The 17,616-nt window shown below is 39.4% G+C and overlaps 2 protein-coding genes across 3 annotated transcripts in view; one reads left to right on the forward strand and one right to left on the reverse strand.

Moving 5' to 3' along the window:
• The first annotated feature begins 13 nt into the window (after positions 1 to 13).
• LOC105482352 (ring finger protein 145) overlaps positions 14 to 17,616 on the forward strand; it is a 107,903-nt gene continuing 90,300 nt past the window's right edge. Inside the window, exons 1-2 of one of the 2 annotated variants that reach the window (XM_071098133.1) lie at positions 14 to 157; positions 4,055 to 4,148. The gene's annotated coding sequence lies outside the window, so the exon portion shown is untranslated. Of the gene's footprint in view, positions 294 to 4,054; positions 4,149 to 17,616 lie in introns of both variants that reach the window. The other variant, XM_071098131.1, reaches the window with a different exon arrangement.
• C6H9orf50 (chromosome 6 C9orf50 homolog) overlaps positions 1,749 to 17,616 on the reverse strand; it is a 54,841-nt gene continuing 38,973 nt past the window's right edge. Inside the window, exons 2-4 of the mRNA XM_071098140.1 lie at positions 15,304 to 15,379; positions 15,094 to 15,210; positions 1,749 to 1,866 (exon numbers count right to left, since the gene is read on the reverse strand). The gene's annotated coding sequence lies outside the window, so the exon portion shown is untranslated. The remainder of the gene's footprint in view (positions 1,867 to 15,093; positions 15,211 to 15,303; positions 15,380 to 17,616) is intronic.

Below are 17,616 nucleotides of genomic sequence, written 5' to 3' on the forward strand. Positions count from 1 at the left end.
CTCTTCGGGTGCTAATCGAATGGCCGCTGTGCGGGATCTCCACAAAGCCACGAAGAAGCCAGGCCTTTCCGAGACTGTAACCTCTGTGCAGATAGCCCCGATCCCTGGGTGACCGCTCTCTCGTTCTGCGCGTGCGCTCGCTCTGGGCCGGGAGCGGGTGGGTGCTGCGGCGTGTGACGTCTCTAGTAGTGTCGGAACTGGGTGTGCTGCCTTCCCCAGGTGTACTGAGGTCTTCGTGAGATTCAGGGCTAGGATTCGTGTGGCTGTATCATGTTTCGAATGAAGCTTAAAAGGTGATCTTTGAGAACTGAAGACTTGAGACCCCTCCATGGGCCCAGGGACTGCGAACACTAATAATTTCAGAGACTTAGAATCTGAGGAGAATCTCCAATCTAAGGGGAAACGGAAGAGGGTCAGGAAAGAGAAGGGGCAAGCTTCAGTGACTCAGAATCCATGAAGCAAGTCTCATAGGAGAGCTGCGATCGAGGTTACCATACTGTATCGAATCGTCCCAACCTTCCCATCCATACTTCCATACCTCCTTTCCTCTGAATGCAAGGAAAGCCGGTTACACAAACGCTGACAAAAGAATGTCAGACTTGAGTGGAAATTCAGAGCAGTCCCCATCTGGTCCATATAGCGAACTCCCAATGAGCACGACGGCAATGTAACTAATTCATGTTTCCCTCTTGGCAGTGGGGGAAAGGCAGCAAAGAGCCAAGTTTTGTATCTTAACAGTTCTTTAGTTAAGAGGCACATGCTATTTTGCATTCTTCCCTACTTTTTTATAATTTTTGGCTGCACTAGTAATGCATGAGTATCTGCTCATTTAAAAAAAAAACTTTTTTTCAGTGAAAAGTATGCCCTTTTCTTCAGAAGAAGGTCTTAATTTAAAAAAAAAAAAAAAAATCATTGCCCAGATCAACATTTTCAAGCATTTTCTCAAATCATTTTCTGGGAATAGCTGCATGGTTGTGGGTCTTACTTTGAAGTTAGGTGCTCATATGTGGGAGCTAAAAAGGTTGATTCCATGGAGATAGAGAGTAAAATTGTGGTTACCAGAGGCTGGGAAGGATACAGAGGGAGAGGGAGATGAAGAGAAGTTAAAAGGAGCGAAAATACGGTTAGACAGAAGGAATAAGTTGTAGTGTTCACAGCACAGTAGGGTGACTATAGTAGTCAATAATTTATTTTATATTTCAAAATAGAGGAGAAAGGTTGGAATAGTCTCAACACATGATAAATGTTGGCCGGGCACAGTGGCTCATGCCTGTAATCCCAGCACTTTGGGAGGCCAAGGCAGGCAGATCACTAGAGGTCAGGAGTTCAAGACCAGCCTGGCCAACATGGTGAAACCCCATCTCTACTAAAAATACAAAAATTAGCTAGGTGTGGTGGCATGTTCTGTAACCCTAGCTACTCGGGAGGCTGAGGCATGAGAATCGCTTGAACCTGGGAGGTAGAGGTTGCAGTGAGCCAGGATCATGCCGCTGCACTCCATCCTGGGTGAGAGAGCAAGACTTTGTTTAAAAAAAAAAAAGAACTTTTGCCTTCTGTTGCTCCCTGGAGCCTCTCTTCTAATATGTGGAGGATAATATACTTGTCCTTCATTCAGCCATCTCTGTAGCAGCTAAAGATGCCTGGGAGGTGGAGGTAGGAGTGAGCCAAGATCATGCCACTGCACTCCATCCTGGGTGAGAGAGCAAGACTCTGTTTCAAAAAAAAAAAAAGAACTTTTGCCTTCTGTTGCTCGCTGGAGCCTCTCTTTTAATGTGTGGAGGATGATATACTTGTCCTTCATTCCGTCATCTCTGTAGCAGCTAAAGATGCCTGGGAATTCCTCCATAGATTGTCAGGTCTAAGAGTCTAAAAAATATATAGAAACAATTTCACAACATCAGATGATAAACTGTTAATATTACTAAGACCACATTTGCTTTGGAAGACAAAAGGAAATTCCTGCACCTAGGCCAGAAATCCACCTCTACTCTGCTTTTATTTCCGTCTCCCCCAGACTTTTTTCTCCCCTTTTCTCTCTTTGGCCATTTTCTTTCTCTAGCAAGTGTGTTCTCTTGCCCAGCTCAGATCTACTCCCCTCATAAAGCTTTCCCTCTCTTCCCAGTTGGAAGACAATCCCCTTTAAAAATTTGGTTCCCTCTAGAAGTTTGTCTCTCTCTCTTCTAATACCTACTCATTTGCCTTTATCTTGCCTGCAATAAGAGAGCTGAAAATATTTAGAATCTGCCCCACGTGACAGAATACAGGTTCTTAATGAAGCATGCCCAGTTATTGCCCTTCTCTATTCAGCATGTTTTCCTCAAACTACTACTTAAAAACTCCATTCTCTTCAAACCTCAGAACTTGCAACATACGCCTTTGCTCTAGGCAGATGACATTGTCCCTTATTTTGGCAATTCTTCAAACCTCTAAATCTACAAACGAAGCTATATTTTCAGTCATCCTCACTTTTACTTATTTCAGTTGAGGCAGTTCCCTTCTATTTGAAGCCAACCCTTTCACTTGGTCTCTGGCTTTTTTATTCTAAGGAAGCTTTCTGTAAATACAGGATTCCCTTCTCTTGCTCTTGTATTTTTAACCTCTTTCTACTGGCTCATTCCCATCAATAATAAACATGCCACGGTATCTTGCCATCATAGACATCACCCTTTCCTTTCACAGATGAATATTCAGAACATTGTTTACAGTTGTCTGAACTTGACAATCTATAGTTGTATACTTCTTGGAAATATTATTTCTTTAGTGATATTCTCTCCCACTATATTATAAGCATGTTAGTTTTCACACTGCTATAAAGATGCTACCTGAGACTGGGTAATTTCTAAATAAAAGAGGTTTAATTGACTCACAGTTCCACAGGGCTAGGGAGGCCTCAGGAAACTTACAATCATGGAAGAAGGTGAAGGGGAAGCAAGGCATGTCTTACATGGCAGCAGGAGAGAGAGAGAGAGAGAGAGAGAGAGCACGCACGCAGGGGGAAACTGCCACTTTTAAACCATCAGATCTCAGGAGAGCTCCTCACTATCATGAGAACAGCATGGAGGAAACCACCTCCATGATCCAATCACCTCCCACCAACTCCCTCCCTCAACACGTGGGGATTATAATTTGAGATGAGATTTGGGTGGGGGCACGAAGACAAACCATATCAGTAAATTTTGTTAGGAAACAATTTATTCACCTTTCCATTCTCAGAACCTAGCATGGTATTGGCTAATATAGGTGCTCAATAAATATATGCTAAATGAATGAATAATGAATGTTAAGTAATAAGAGCTTATTATATAACAGTTGTCCTTTGGTATTGGTAGGGGATTGGTTCTAGGACCTCCAATAAATAACAAAATCTGAGGATGCTCAAGTCCCTCATATAAAATAGCATAGTATTTGCATATAACCTATACACATCCTTTCATATACTTTAAATCATCTCTCAATTACTTATAATATCTAATACAATGGAAATGCTATTTAAATAGTTGGTATACTGTACTGCTTTTACTTCCATTATTTTTTATTGTTGTCTTATTATCTTTGGTTTTTTTCCCTAATACTTTTGACCCAAGGTTGATTGAATCCATAGTTTTGGAACCTGTGGATCCAGAAGGCCAGCTGTACATATTACGCTTGTAACAATACGTATCAATGAATGATTACAATTTGTATAGAACTCTGGAGGTACAGGAAAGTTCTGAAATGCACACTAAAATCGTGATAGATCATAGCTCTGTAGAATGTACTCAGTAAATATTTGTTAGGTGAATTAAATTATCTGTGGCATCATAGAACAGGCGATTTTCATCTTGTTTATGTTTCTATGTATATCTGAATTTTTTACAATGATTTTACATTACTTTTTTTATATGAGAAGTTCACAAAGGCATTCTTTTAAAAAATATTCAAGTAATACAGATATATTCATAACTCTGCTAACTTTTTGTAGAGCCTATCATTGCTTTTCTAGACTTTGTACACACACATACACGTATGTATAGTTTATGTGATTTTTTTTTTTTGATCTTGCTCCATTACTCAGGCTGGAGTGCAGCAGCACCATCATGGCTCACTGCAACCTTGAAGTGCCAGGCTCAGGTGATCCACGTCAGCATTTCGAGTAGCTTAAACTACAGGTATGCGCCAACACATCCAGCTAATTTTGTGTGCGTGTTGTTTTTCTAGGGCAGAATTTTGCCATGTTGCCCACACTGGTCTCAAACTCCTGAACTCAAACAATTCACCCATCTTGGCCTCTCAAAGTGCTGGGAATTACAGGCATGAGCCACCATGCCTGGTCTTTTATGAGGCTTTTTAAACTCTATTTTTAGATAATTGTAGATTCTCCTGGGAATCTACAATTATCTAAATCTACAATTATTTAAAATCTACAATTATTTAAAAATAATTATAAAGATTATATACTTATAAATGATAATTATAATTATAAATATACTTCTATTTATAATTATACTTACATTACTTTATAATTATAATCTTTAATTATTATGACCTTCTGCGAAAAGAAAAGTCATTTGTACTTTTCACTCAGTTTTTCCCAGTGAATTACATCTTACATCACTGTAGTACATCAAAACCAGAAAATTGACATTGATGCAATGAGTGTACTTATAGCTCTATGCCATTTTATCACATGCAGATTCATGTAATTACCACTATGATCAACACAAAGAACTATTCCATCACCACAAACATAGCACTTGTGTTACCTCTTTGTACTCACATCCATTCCCATTCCTCTGGCCGCTCCTAATCACTGGCCACTAATCTGTTTTCTACCTCTATAATTTTGTCATTTCCAGAATGTTATGTAAATGGAATCATATAGTATAAGTGTTTTGAGATCAGCCTCTTCTTTCATCATAAGGCCCTTGATACCCAGTCAAACTATTTTGTGTATCAATGGTTCATTTCTTTTTATGACTGAGTAGGATTCCCTGTGTGGATTTACGACAATTTGTCTAGCCATTCACTTATTGGGCATTTTAGTTGTTTCTGAGTTTTGCCTTTTAGAAATAAAGTAGACTATTTGTTTATAAGGTAATTCGTAATCTGTTGAGACTTAAGTCTTCCAAACCATATTTTGTTTTCTGTTTGTTGCTTCTATTTTTAGCTTTTCTATTTTTTCTTGTTTTTCTATTGATTTCTTGAATATTATTTTAGAATTCCATTTTGATTTGTCTGCAGTGTTTTTGAGTATATCTCTTTGTATAATTTTTTTCAGTTTATCTCTTTGTGTAAATTTTGTGGTGGTTGCTCTAGGTATTACACTATATTTACATAACTTAAAACAATCAATTAGCAATAACGTGTTACTAGTTCAAGTGAAGTGTAAAGGGATTTATTAGAGGGATTGGCTCATACAATTGTGGAGGCTGAGAAATCCCTTGACAGGTCATCTGCAAACTGGAGGCTCTGGGATGCTGGTAGTGTGGCAGGGTGTAAGCTCCAAGGCTGCAGAACCAGGGAAGTTAGTGATGTAACTCCTAGTCTAAGGACAAAGGTCTAAGAATCCAGTTGGTTGGGGAGGGAGGGTGACTCTGGTATAAGTCCTAGAATTCAAAGGCCTGGGGAGCCTGAAGTTGTTTTCCTAGGACAAGGAAGGAAAAAGCACATCACATTCCAGTTCCAGCAGATAGAATGACACATTCACCTTTTCTCTGTTTTTGTTCTTTCTGAAACCCTAGCAGATTGGATGGTGCCTGCCCACATTGCGTTGAATCTCCCCCAGCTAGTCTACTCAGACTCACACACTAATCTTTGCTGGAAGCATCTTCACAGACACACCCAAAAATAATGCTTTACCAGGTTTCTAGGTATTCCTTAATCAAGTCAGATTGACATCTAAAATTAACCATCACAGTAGGTCAACTAGCAACAAAAGCTCTTAGTCTTCCTTCATTTCAGAATGTCTTGATTTCCCCTTTATTCCTGAAGCATATTTTCACTGGATATAGAATTCTGGGCTGGCTGTTCTTTTATTTTGGCACTTGAAAAATGTGCTTCTTTCTTCTAGCCTCCAATGTTTTAGATGAGAAATCCTGTGTCATTCTAATTGTTTTCTACTCTACTCATAAGCCATTGTTTCCCTTTTGCTGCTTTCAATATTTTTATTTTTTTGTCTTTAGTTTTCAAAAGTTTGACTAATGATGTGTCATGGTGGGGATTTATTTGTGTTTGTTTGGGGTTCACTCAGCTTCCTTAATCTGTAAGCTTATGTCTTTAGTCAAATTTGGGCAATTTTCAAACATGAGTTTTTTAAATACTTTTTGAGGTCGACCCTCTTTCTCCTCTCCTTCCAGGGCTCTGATTGTGCAAATGTTAGATATATTGGTATAGTCTACAGGTCCCTGAACCTCAGTTCATTTTATTTCCGTCCATTTTTTCTCCATTGTTCAGATTAGATAACTTCTCTTGTTCTATCTTCAGGTTCATTGATTCTTTCTTCTGTCTGCTCCATTCTTCCATCCACTGATTTTTTTGGGATATTGTATTTTTCAGTTCTAAAATCTCCATCTATTTTTTCTTTATACCTTCTATTCCTTTGCTAAGCCTTTTTATTCATTTTGAGCATACTCTTAGTTGTTCGTTGAAGCATTTTATGATGACTGCTTTAAAACCCTTATCACATAGGCTAGGATAACATCATTCCAACATCTGTATTATCTTGGTGCTGAATCTTATTAAATGTTCTGTTTCAGCAGGCCTCCTCTGACACTGAATTGTTAGGAGAAGGGAGATGCCACCTTCAACCTCTCTGACTGGGGAGAAAGTCAAAGCTTTCCATCAGGCCTCCTTGGCAACCTAGGTTGGTGGGGAAGGCATCTCATTACTGCTGGGCAGGGTTGGGAGTTCAGGCTCCCCACTAGGCCTCCACTGATAGCACCCTGGTTGGGAGGGAGAGGGATGCCTCATTACTGCCCTATGTAACTGAACCTAGGTTCGGCTGCTCACTGCTTGAAAGCCAGACATGAAAAATGATGGTTGGTGGAAGGAAAAGCAGATTTATTCAGATAGCCAGCTAACTGAAAAGATGGTGGACCATCATTCTAAAGTACCATCTTAAGTCAGTACAAATTTTAGGCTCTTTTTATGTTAAGGGTAAGGAGACGAGGAGGGAGTTGAGATCAAGAGATGACCAATAACCACAGACATCTGGGCACCAGTGAGGGTCCAAAGTGGTTGGGAACTTCTTTGTCTTTGTCACATGACAAATGTTCCTATAAATCTTTAACAAAATATAGTTAGCTGCTTACATACTTCTCCTTTAATCCTAGAGTTAGTTTTTAAAACTACGTGATTGCTGTTTTTGCATATTATCTCAGTGTTCTAAAATTATCCTAGCCTACATGCAGGAATGAGTAAAGGTCCCTTTAAAAAATTGATTAATTATTGTTAGTTCATTTGCTGTTTCACTGTTACATCCTCATGTGGCCTCCAGTGACACTTCGGAGGATGTGTCGGGGACTCATTACCACTGGAAGATGGTGAAAGTTTGGCTTCCACTCAGCCTTCTCTGAAACCAGCCTGGTGGGGGTTTAGGAGACCCTATAGTCCATCAAGGGTGAAAGTCTAGGCTTCCCATTCAGCTACTACTGATTGGTGGGGGTGGGACCACTCCTTTTTTCTGTGATATTTGGTTGGAGTATGGCAGTGTGTCAGGGGTCTCCAAGAACACTTCCAGGTTTCACTAGGACTCATAGGACTCAGCATATAGTTGCAGTCACAAATAAAATGAGCAAAAGGAATAGCCTCATGGAATGAAGTCTGGAGGAAACCAGGCACAAGATTCTAAGGATTCTCTCCCAGGGAAATTATACAGAGCACACTTAATTTTGTTAACAGGGAACTGTGACAACAGGCATGAATCGTGTCTACAAAGGAAGATTATTAGAGACTCAGTGCCCTAGGTTTTGGGGACAGTTGATTATTGTATTAGTCCATTTCACTGCTGCTGCTATAAAGAACTGCCCATGACTGGGTAGTTTATAAAGGAAAGAGATGTAATTGACTCACAGTTCCACATGTCTGGGTTGGCCTCAGGAAACTTAACAATCATGGCAGAAGGTGAAGGGGAAGCAAGGACTTTCTTCACATGGCAGCAAGAGAGTATGTGCAAGCAGGGGAAATTCAGACACTTAGAAAATCATCAGATCTCGTGAGAACTCACTCACTGTCACGAGAAGAGCATGGGGGAAACCACACCTATGATCCAATCACCTCCTATCAGGACCCTCCCTCGACATGTAGGAATTATGGGAATTACAATTCAAGATGAGATTTGGAGGGGGACACAGACAACTGTGTCAATCATGTAGATACCAACTGTCTTGCACCTATCAAAACTGCAGACTCTCAGAAGGAAAGCAGCTGTGCAGCAGAAGCTACATTGTTTGCCAACAGTCTAGGCTCAGTGAGCCATTCTTATCATTTGGGGAAAGTTTCATATCTGTGTAGGAACAGTAGGATGTTCCCAGATGCCAGCCAAAGACCAATCTTGCAAACAAGAATTTCTAAGGATAGCAGGCTCAGGCCTCCCATGGTAACTTTTCTGCACAGGTGGTTATTAACTAAATGTTTTCTGTCTTACTAGGCTATTCCTTTCCTGGTCCTTTGTCTAGAGAGAGCAGGCTTGGGGTAGAGATGGGGGGGGGCGCGTTATATGAATCCCCTGGCATTTCTAGGTTGCCTGTATTGCCAGAACCCAGTCTGGGATATATGAAGCAAAAAGAAATCCCAAGGAATTTGCTAGCATGTCTTTTAAGGTAAATAGCCAATCTGCCTTATTTCTACCTTTCAGAGTCCCCTTATATTTACTTTACATATACTGTCCAGAGTTTTTAGCTATACTTAGCAGAAGAATATGGAGACGTACAACTGGAACTGTCTTGGAACTGGAAGTCTCTGTATTACTTTTACAATAAGAAAAAAAAGGCAATTTTTTGTTTTCATCTTGAAAACAAAACATATTTATATATGATATAGCAAACAAAATAAATATGTATGATATAGCAAGCATAACCTAAATATAGGGTTGAAAAGTTACCAACAGGAGTGGAAAACATTGTCATGATTTGATTCCACTTTTTCTGACAGTAAAATGCATTTTCTCTCATTTATAAAAATAACATGTACTTGGCTGGGTGTGGTGGCTCACACCTGTAATCCCAGCACTTTGGGAATCAGAGGCGGGTGGATCACCTGAGGTCAGGAATTTGAGACCAGCCTGGCCAACATGGTGAACCCCGTCTCTACTAAAAATACAAAAAATTAGCTGGGCATGGTGGCAGGCACCTGTAATCCCAGTTCCTCGGGAGGCTGAGGCAGGAGAATAGCTTGAACCCAGGAGGGAGAGGTTGCAGTGAGCCAAGATTGCACCATTGCACTACAACCTGGGCAACAAGAGTGAAACTCCATCTCAAAAATAATAATGATAATATGTACTCATTATAAAAACTGATCCTACTTTTCTTTGACACAGATTAATATATTAGTTTATTTAGTAAACAAAATGAAAATTTCAAAGTTAGTAAAGATTGCAGGGTGGCAGAGTATCTACATTCATTTCATTTCATTATCATTTATAGAGAAGAATATAGAGTAGAAATTTTCCCACAGTCAAAGGGTGGAACAGACCTTCCATGATGTACCATGCACAGTTTTAATAGGAACAATAAAATGTGTGCTTCTCTTTTATATCAAAAATCACGTGCATTAGAGATAGTATCTTCTTACTTATGGAATAATAATTACAATGTCCCAACCAACAAATTCTAGACTAATGAAACTATTTCTGAGATGAAAATTTTAGCATAATGTATTGCTGCCTAATCAACATTCACTTTGAAATCTTAAAAAAGAACATCAAATTGTTATGTTGTAGTATTTAACATTATGAGGGTAATTTCATTTATTTGTTTTTTTACATCCACAGTGACTCATAAGTGAACAAATTAGTATCTCCCATGCTTCAATAAATATTAATGAAATGTCTAGACAGTTATAATCTAAACATTTACAACACAACAAGGCAAGCTTTGATTACCAATAAGATATCTATAATGAATAGGCTACCTTGTTTTATTCATTATGCTTCCAATCTTCAGGAGACATTTCTTTAGCAATGTGTTTATTTCCAAAGAGCATTAGACAGGGTTCTAGAAGCAGCTTTGCCTAAAATTACCCTCCTGACCTTGAGGCAATCAATTTCCCCTGACCTCAATTCCAAATTTGTAAAAATGAGTTTATTGAATAGCCAAAAGACAAAAAGATAAATATGTTCTGTATTTCATAGCCTCTATGGTTTAATAGTTCTCAAACAACAGCCTATGGGCCTGGGCTAGATTTTGACAGTTTCCATCAATCTTCCATTTGCAAAATGAGAAACATAAGAATCATGTAGTCCATAAAACCAAATGGAAAATTCATGTTCTTCCTCTTTATTGATAGCTATTATTACTTCCCTGATATTTGCATTTATCTCTCCTGGAATTTTCAGGCCTTCATCATTCATACTTAAATACATTTTATAGAATCTAATTTACATTTAGTATGTAGAATTTTATTGAAAACATCAAAGTAGTAAATTTTTTCTTGATACTGTATAAATATTACCTCAAGTGATTTGTTTTGAAATGTTATTTATGGTTTTAAATAACAGAAACTTAAACATGCTAGCTTGAGCCTAAAGGGGGTTGTAGAGAGGAAGCAGGAGAGCAGTATTAGAAAGGGCACAGTACCAGACACAGTTATGCCTGTTGTTGAACTAGGAGCCAAGGCGAATTCAATATCCTCAACAATAAATTCTAGATCCACAGACCTTCTCTCAAGAACACTGCCATTTATATGACTCTGACTCCCAGTTTCTGTAGTGCTCAGCTCCAAATTCCAAACTCCCGAGATGGAATCTTATTGGCCTCATTTGGGCCACATGTTCTTCTCTGAACCAATCAGTTCTGCCTAAGGGATCAGGTTCTGCCTGAGCTTGCCCCTGTGTACTGGGGAGGGTTCTCAGGGATGAGACCCTGTCTGTAGGCCTATTAGCCACTCCTGAAGTGATTTTGTACTGACAGTTAACAGTGTTAATTATTTTCCTAACAAGTCTCAATATTATTCTTTTCCTTCTCTTAATATGCTAGTTAATTTATTATTCATTCACCTACTCTATTTTTTAATGATAGTCACATTTTATCCATAAGAAAATCACTCATTTTCTTCCTTTCCATTCATATCTTAGCTCTTTGGATTTACATTAATTTTAAATTCTACCACCTGGAAACGTATTTTCTGCTGTCACTGCTACTGGCAAATGTAAAAAGTACTAAATAGTTCCAAATTAGTTCACGACTCTCCAATCGAAATGCTCCGTATTTTAAATCAGTGATTTCTCCATTAATTTTTTTCTTAAAATTACTCTTTCTGAGGTTGGGTGTGGTGGCTAACTCCTGGAATTCCAGCACTTTGGGAGGCTAAGACAGGAGGATCACTTCAGGCCAGGAGTTCGAGACCAGCCTGGCCAACAAAGTGAGACCCTGTCTCTATTAAAAATAGAAAAACTTAGTCAGGAGTGATGGCGCATGCCTATAGTCCCAGCTACTCAGGAGACTGAGATGTGAGAATCACTTGAGCCCAGGAGTTCAAGGCTGCAGTGAGCCATGAGCATGCCACTGCACTCCAGCCTGGGTGACAGAATGGGAACCTGACTCTAAGAAAAAATTAATCTTTCTGAATCTGATTATATTTTAATGCCAATTTTGATGTAACTCACAACTATTATTATTATTATTACTTTGAGACAGAGTCTCACTCTGTTGCCAGGCTGTAGTGTAGTGGCGTGATCTTGGCTCACTGCAACCTTCGCCTCCTAGGTTCAAGCGATTCTCCTGCCTCAGCTTCCCGAGTAGCTGGGACTACAGGTGTGTGCCACCATGCTCAGCTAATTTTTTTGTATTTTTATTACAGACGGGGTTTCATCATGTTGGCCAGGCTGGTCTCGATCTCCTGCCCTCGTGATCCACCCACCTTGGCCTTCCCAAAGTGCTGGGATTACAGGCGTGAGCCACTGCGCACAGCTGTATTATTATTATTTTAAACATGGTGAATCTAACCTATAACTTTTTTATCCTCATGACTTTCCCATAATAATATTCCCAATTAACATTTTAATAATAAAAGCTATTATTAATGCATGTAAATATAATAGATGTGATATTTTATTTAATTCTCACAACCTTACGGGTATCAAAACTTTTTGTCTCAAAAGAAAAAATGGGCAAACTATAGATTCTGTGTTTTACTTATGGTTTGAGAAAATCACTGGCAGCAATCTGTTTAAAATCAGATTTTGTTGCTTGGTGCTCTGCCTCTGATGTTGGCTTAATTCAGTTTCTGCATCCTCAACAAGGCTGGGGAATGAAAGCCTAAGACTCCAGTTAACAGCCACAGATGTATCACTGTCCTTGCTTTGTAGATGTATTTATTTTTATTTTCAGTCAATGGTCAGCATACCTGACATCTGGCACTATTTCCTCCAGATTTCCTCTGTAACAACTGACATAGGAATGATGCTTTTATGACTCTGGAAAATGTAACTCTAAACATTAACTAGTTGCCTGCTTGTTTTGTATTGTTTTTGTTTGTGTGTGTTTTAATAAACTCTAGTGATCCTTCCATTTTTCAACTATATCCCACTTCCAGTTCTGTTCTGTCTCTGAACAGGCTCACTCTTTGATCATTTTGCTGGTAGCCTTGCTATTATTACTAAACACTGGCACATGCCAACATCAGTATGTCTAAGAAATGCTCTTAACCCTTTAAAGCAGGACTCCCCAACCCCTGGGCCACAGAAGGGAAGGGGGCCGCACAGCAGGAGGTGAGCATGGCGCATGAGCATTACCGACTGAGCTCTGCTCCGTCAGATCAGTGGTGGCATTAGATTCTCATAGGAGCGGGAACAGGAACCCTATTGTGAACTGCGCATGCGAAGGATTTAGGCTGGGCACTCCTTATGAGAACCTGAGATGGGACAATTTCATCCTGAAACCATTCCCCCACCCCCACCCCCGTTCCGAGGAAAAATTGTCTTCCAAGAAACGTGATCCCTGGTGCCAAAAAGGGTGGGGACCACTGCTTTAAAGTATTGTCTAAATTTAAGCCCATTGTGCACTTAAGGAAACTGAGACAAAGTGATGTTAAGTGTGTAAGGTCACACCTCAGGTTTGTGGAGGATTTAACACCCAGACAGGCTGATTCTAGAGCAACATTGTCCGATAGAAATATAATACAAGCCACATATGTGTAATTTTAAATTTTCTAATAACCACAATAAAAGTAGGAAAAGGAGAGATTGTTTAATAATATTTGGGTGGCCGGGCGCGGTGGCTCATGCCTGTAATCCCAGCACTTTGGGAGGCCGAGGCGGGCGGATCACGAGGTCAGGAGATCCAGACCATCCTGGCTAACATGGTGAAACCCCGTCTCTACTAAAAATACAAAAAAATTAGCCGGGCGTGGTGGTGGGTGCCTGTAGTCCCAGCTACTCGGAGGCTGAGGCAGGATAATGGTATGAACCCAGGAGGCGGAGCTTGCAGTGAGCCGAGATGGTGCCACTGCACTCCAGCCTGGGCGACAAAGTGAGACTCCGTCTCAAAAAACAAAACAAAACAAAAACAAAACAAAACAAAACAATAATATTTGAGTGATAATGATATGTCAGTACAAGTTCATCGATTGTAACAAACGTACCACTCTAATGGGGAATGTTGGTAGTAGGAGAGGCTGTTCCTGAATGGGGTAGTGGATATATGGGAAATCTCTGTGTCTTCTTTTTTTTTTTTTTGGAGAGGGAGTCTCACCGTGTCACCCAGGCTGGGGTGCAGTGGTGCGATCTCGGCTCACTGTAACCTCTCCCTCCCTGGATTCAAGCAATCCTCCTGCCTCAGCCTCCCGAGTAGCTGGGATTACAGGCATGTGCTACTACCACCCGCCTAATTTTTGTATTTTTAGTAGAGAGGGAGTTTTGCCATTTTGGCCAAGCTGGTCTCGAACTCCTGGCCTCAAGTGATGTGCCTGCCTCTGCCTCCCAAAGTGCTGGGATTACAGGTGTGAGCCACTGCACCCAGCCATCTATGTACCTTTCAGTTTTGCTGTGAACCTAAAACCGCTCTAAAAAAAAATAGTCTGTAACAAGTGCTATCTCAGTCTTTGTTTCTAGAATTCCTAAAAACATCTAGTGCTTAAGAATATTCTTTCATAATATTCTGTGGGTTTTTGTGCTTGCCTGGGGTTAACAGTTGAACAGATGATTTATCTTAACAGCTGATTCATTCTCCACTCCGTCCCACCCTCCCACAATCAGCAGTTTGCTTATATTTGCAAGTGTTTGTCCTGATGGCATATACACATAGAAATGTGATGGGGAGAATGAGAACTGAACCCTCACCGTCAACATGCAGGAATTATTTTTTGTGATCTAGCGTACTCTACAGTTCCTTCAGTCATCATAGTCTTTTTCAGGTATCAAATCACACTTTGATTCTGTCTTCTAATTGTTGACTAGATTGAGTGAAGGGAGAGAGGGAGAGAAGTTTGAAGGATGATGTCGATTGGCTAACCAGTCCTTCTGAGTTTTAATATGATGTACACAAGATAAAATCAGGACATATGCTTACATTTGAAATTATCTTCCTCAGCTGAAAGAGAATTAACGAAGAACCATTTGTGGGTACAAATCAGCTCCCCCACTTGGTGTATTTCTTTGGACAAGTTACTTCACCTCTTTTTGATTCATTTCTCATATTAGTAAAATAGGCATAATGGTATTTCTCTCACAAGGTCATTGCCTAGAACATGGTAATTGCTCAATAAATGACTTTTAGAGTCTCTATTTTACACTTGTGATTTACAAAAGAACCCATGGGCCTCCTCCTAATTGAATCAAATACACAGATTATTATGTTTCTGAAAAACAAATGACTGGCAAGGTAATTAAGTTTGCTCAAATCTAACTTAACCTAATTCTTAAAAAATTCTTGAAAAAAGGGAATAATTTCCAATAATCACATGACATTGCACTGATCCAGCAAAACCCCTCTAGGCAGTCATAGAATCTGGAGTCATTCAAAACACAGTGTTGGATACATTGTGCCCAGTACTTTCTGTTTCTTCCATTCTTTTTTCCTGGAAAAGAAAAGATTACCGTTCTTGTTGATCACCTTGATTTTTAGATCTTGCTTAACCTCCTGTCTTGTAGTACTTGTGTTCAGTTCTTACCTATGTGACTGCTCTTAATGTGCCAGTATTCAAAGGATGAGGCATCCCCTGCCTGTCTGAATGCAGAAGTAGGGTTCTGATGGGGGAAAACAGAAAGAGAGAGATTTCACAGACTTTTCTTTATACTAAATCATGTTAAATCCATTGTGTACTTTATACTCACAATGCATCTCAGTCCATGCTAGCCATATTTCGAATGCTCAGTAGCCACATGTGGCTAGTGGCTGCTGTACTGGACAGTTCTGGAATCTGTACTTTTAATGCTTTATTCTGTCTCCTGTTTATTCTTCTATGCTGTGTATTTCCTCATTATAATTTTTATAAAATTTCTTTTCAATTTCTCCAAATTTTGTATCACATTGGAATTGAAATAATCCAAAATGTGGCCACAGGAAATTTGAAAAATCAAGCCACCCCCTGAAATATAGTTTTAAGCACCCACTCCAAACTTTCTGAAAACTATTTTATTCATCGTTTGTGGAGAAATATATAGTCGTTGGTCCTTTTTCATCTTTAAAACATCACTTACAATAAGTTTAATTAGTATCTCTGGGTTCAAAATGAAATTTAATTCACTCAACATTTCTTGGGCAACTGCAGGGACACAAACTGTAGTAGTTGCTAACATTAAGACAAAGAACCCCTTAAAAGAGGGCCTGTATATGTGAGAAACAGACTGTGAGTGTGAAAAAATATTGTTACCTGCTTTTTTCTATTGCCTTCCACAGTGAAATCTCAATCTTAGCTATCAGTGTGCAATACTACCTCACAGAAGACTTAAAGTAGATAATAGGCAGATTTTTCCCCCTTTATTTTAAAGGTATGTTTTGCCTTTAAAAAAAAAATTGACACAGGGTCTTGCTCTGTTACCCACAGGCTGGAGTGTGCTGGCAAAATTATAGCTCACTGCAGCCTTGACATCTGGGGCTCAAGCGATCCTCCTTCCTCAGCCTCCTGAGTAGATGGGATCACAGGCACACACCACTACACTCAGCTAATATTTTGGGTTTTTTGTGGAGACCGGGTCTCACTTTGTTGCCCAGGGTGGTCTTGAACTCCTGAGCTCAAGCAGTCTTTCTGCCTTGGCTTCCCAAAGTGCTGGGATTACAGGTGTGAGCCACCATGCCCAGCCATGTTTGGCCTTTAATAGGTGTAAGATTTTGATCCCTAAAAGAAAACCCAGGTCCCTAAGGATCCATAGCATGATTGACAGAAGAAAAGAATGTAGTTTTCTCCTAGATTGCCTCTTTTAAGTCACCCAGGAAAGGAAGTTATTTTAAGACAGCTCTTTTTAAACTGACATTTGTTTAGATAAATATATGAATTATTTAGAGTAAATTCAGCCCCTGCTCTATACAGAAATAAACTGAATTTCAAATGTCTCCATGTATTTACTTACACAACTGCTCTTACTACAACTACAGTTTGTGTTACTGGGGACTTGTTAAACATCAGCAATTGAAGTGCCATCTTCATACTATCTAGAGATTGAAGAAAATAAAATTCACTTGAAAATAAATTCCTAAATACTATCCTAAAAATGATAATTCTGTTGAGCTTCCATTTGAGCAATTGTGTAATCACGTAACTACTACAGAGAAACTAAAGAAGAGAAATTGAAAAATACTTTAGGCCGGGCGCGGTGGCTCAAGCCTGTAATCCCAGCACTTTGGGAGGCCGAGGCGGGTGGATCACGAGGTCAGGAGATCGAGACTATCCTGGCTAACATGGTGAAACCCCGTCTCTACTAAAAATACAAAAAACTAGCCGGGCGTGGTGGCGGGCGCCTGTAGTCTCAGCTACTTGGGAGGCTGAGGCGGGAGAATGGCGTGAACCCGGGAGGCGGAGCTTGCAGTGAGCCGAGATCACGCCACTGCACTCCAGCCTGGGAGACACAGCGAGACTCCGTCTCAAAAAAAAAAAAAAAAAAAAAAAAAAAAGAAAAATACTTTAGAAGATAAAACTATTGCTATTTTTCTGGACTAAAAGAAGAGACTTGTTAAATAGCAATGTTGAAAAGAATGTATTTTATGCAGAAATCAAATAAAATGGAGGCAATTTACTAACACAACTTCCATTTATACCATGTGTGTTCGTAAAACACTATCCTGAGAATAATTCTATCATGTTTCCACTTGAGTACTTACATAATCACTTAATAGCAATAAAACTAAAAGAGAAAATATTCAAAATTATCTTAGAAGACAAAGTTTTTGCTGTGTTTATGAATTATTTTAGTGGACTTAACAAGAAAAATAGTATAATTACATACAAATAGAATAAAATGGAAACAATTTGCTTAAAAATTCACAT

This window comes from Macaca nemestrina, chromosome 6, assembly GCF_043159975.1.
Source record: "Macaca nemestrina isolate mMacNem1 chromosome 6, mMacNem.hap1, whole genome shotgun sequence".
In the NCBI taxonomy this organism is placed as follows: Eukaryota; Metazoa; Chordata; class Mammalia; order Primates; family Cercopithecidae; genus Macaca; species Macaca nemestrina.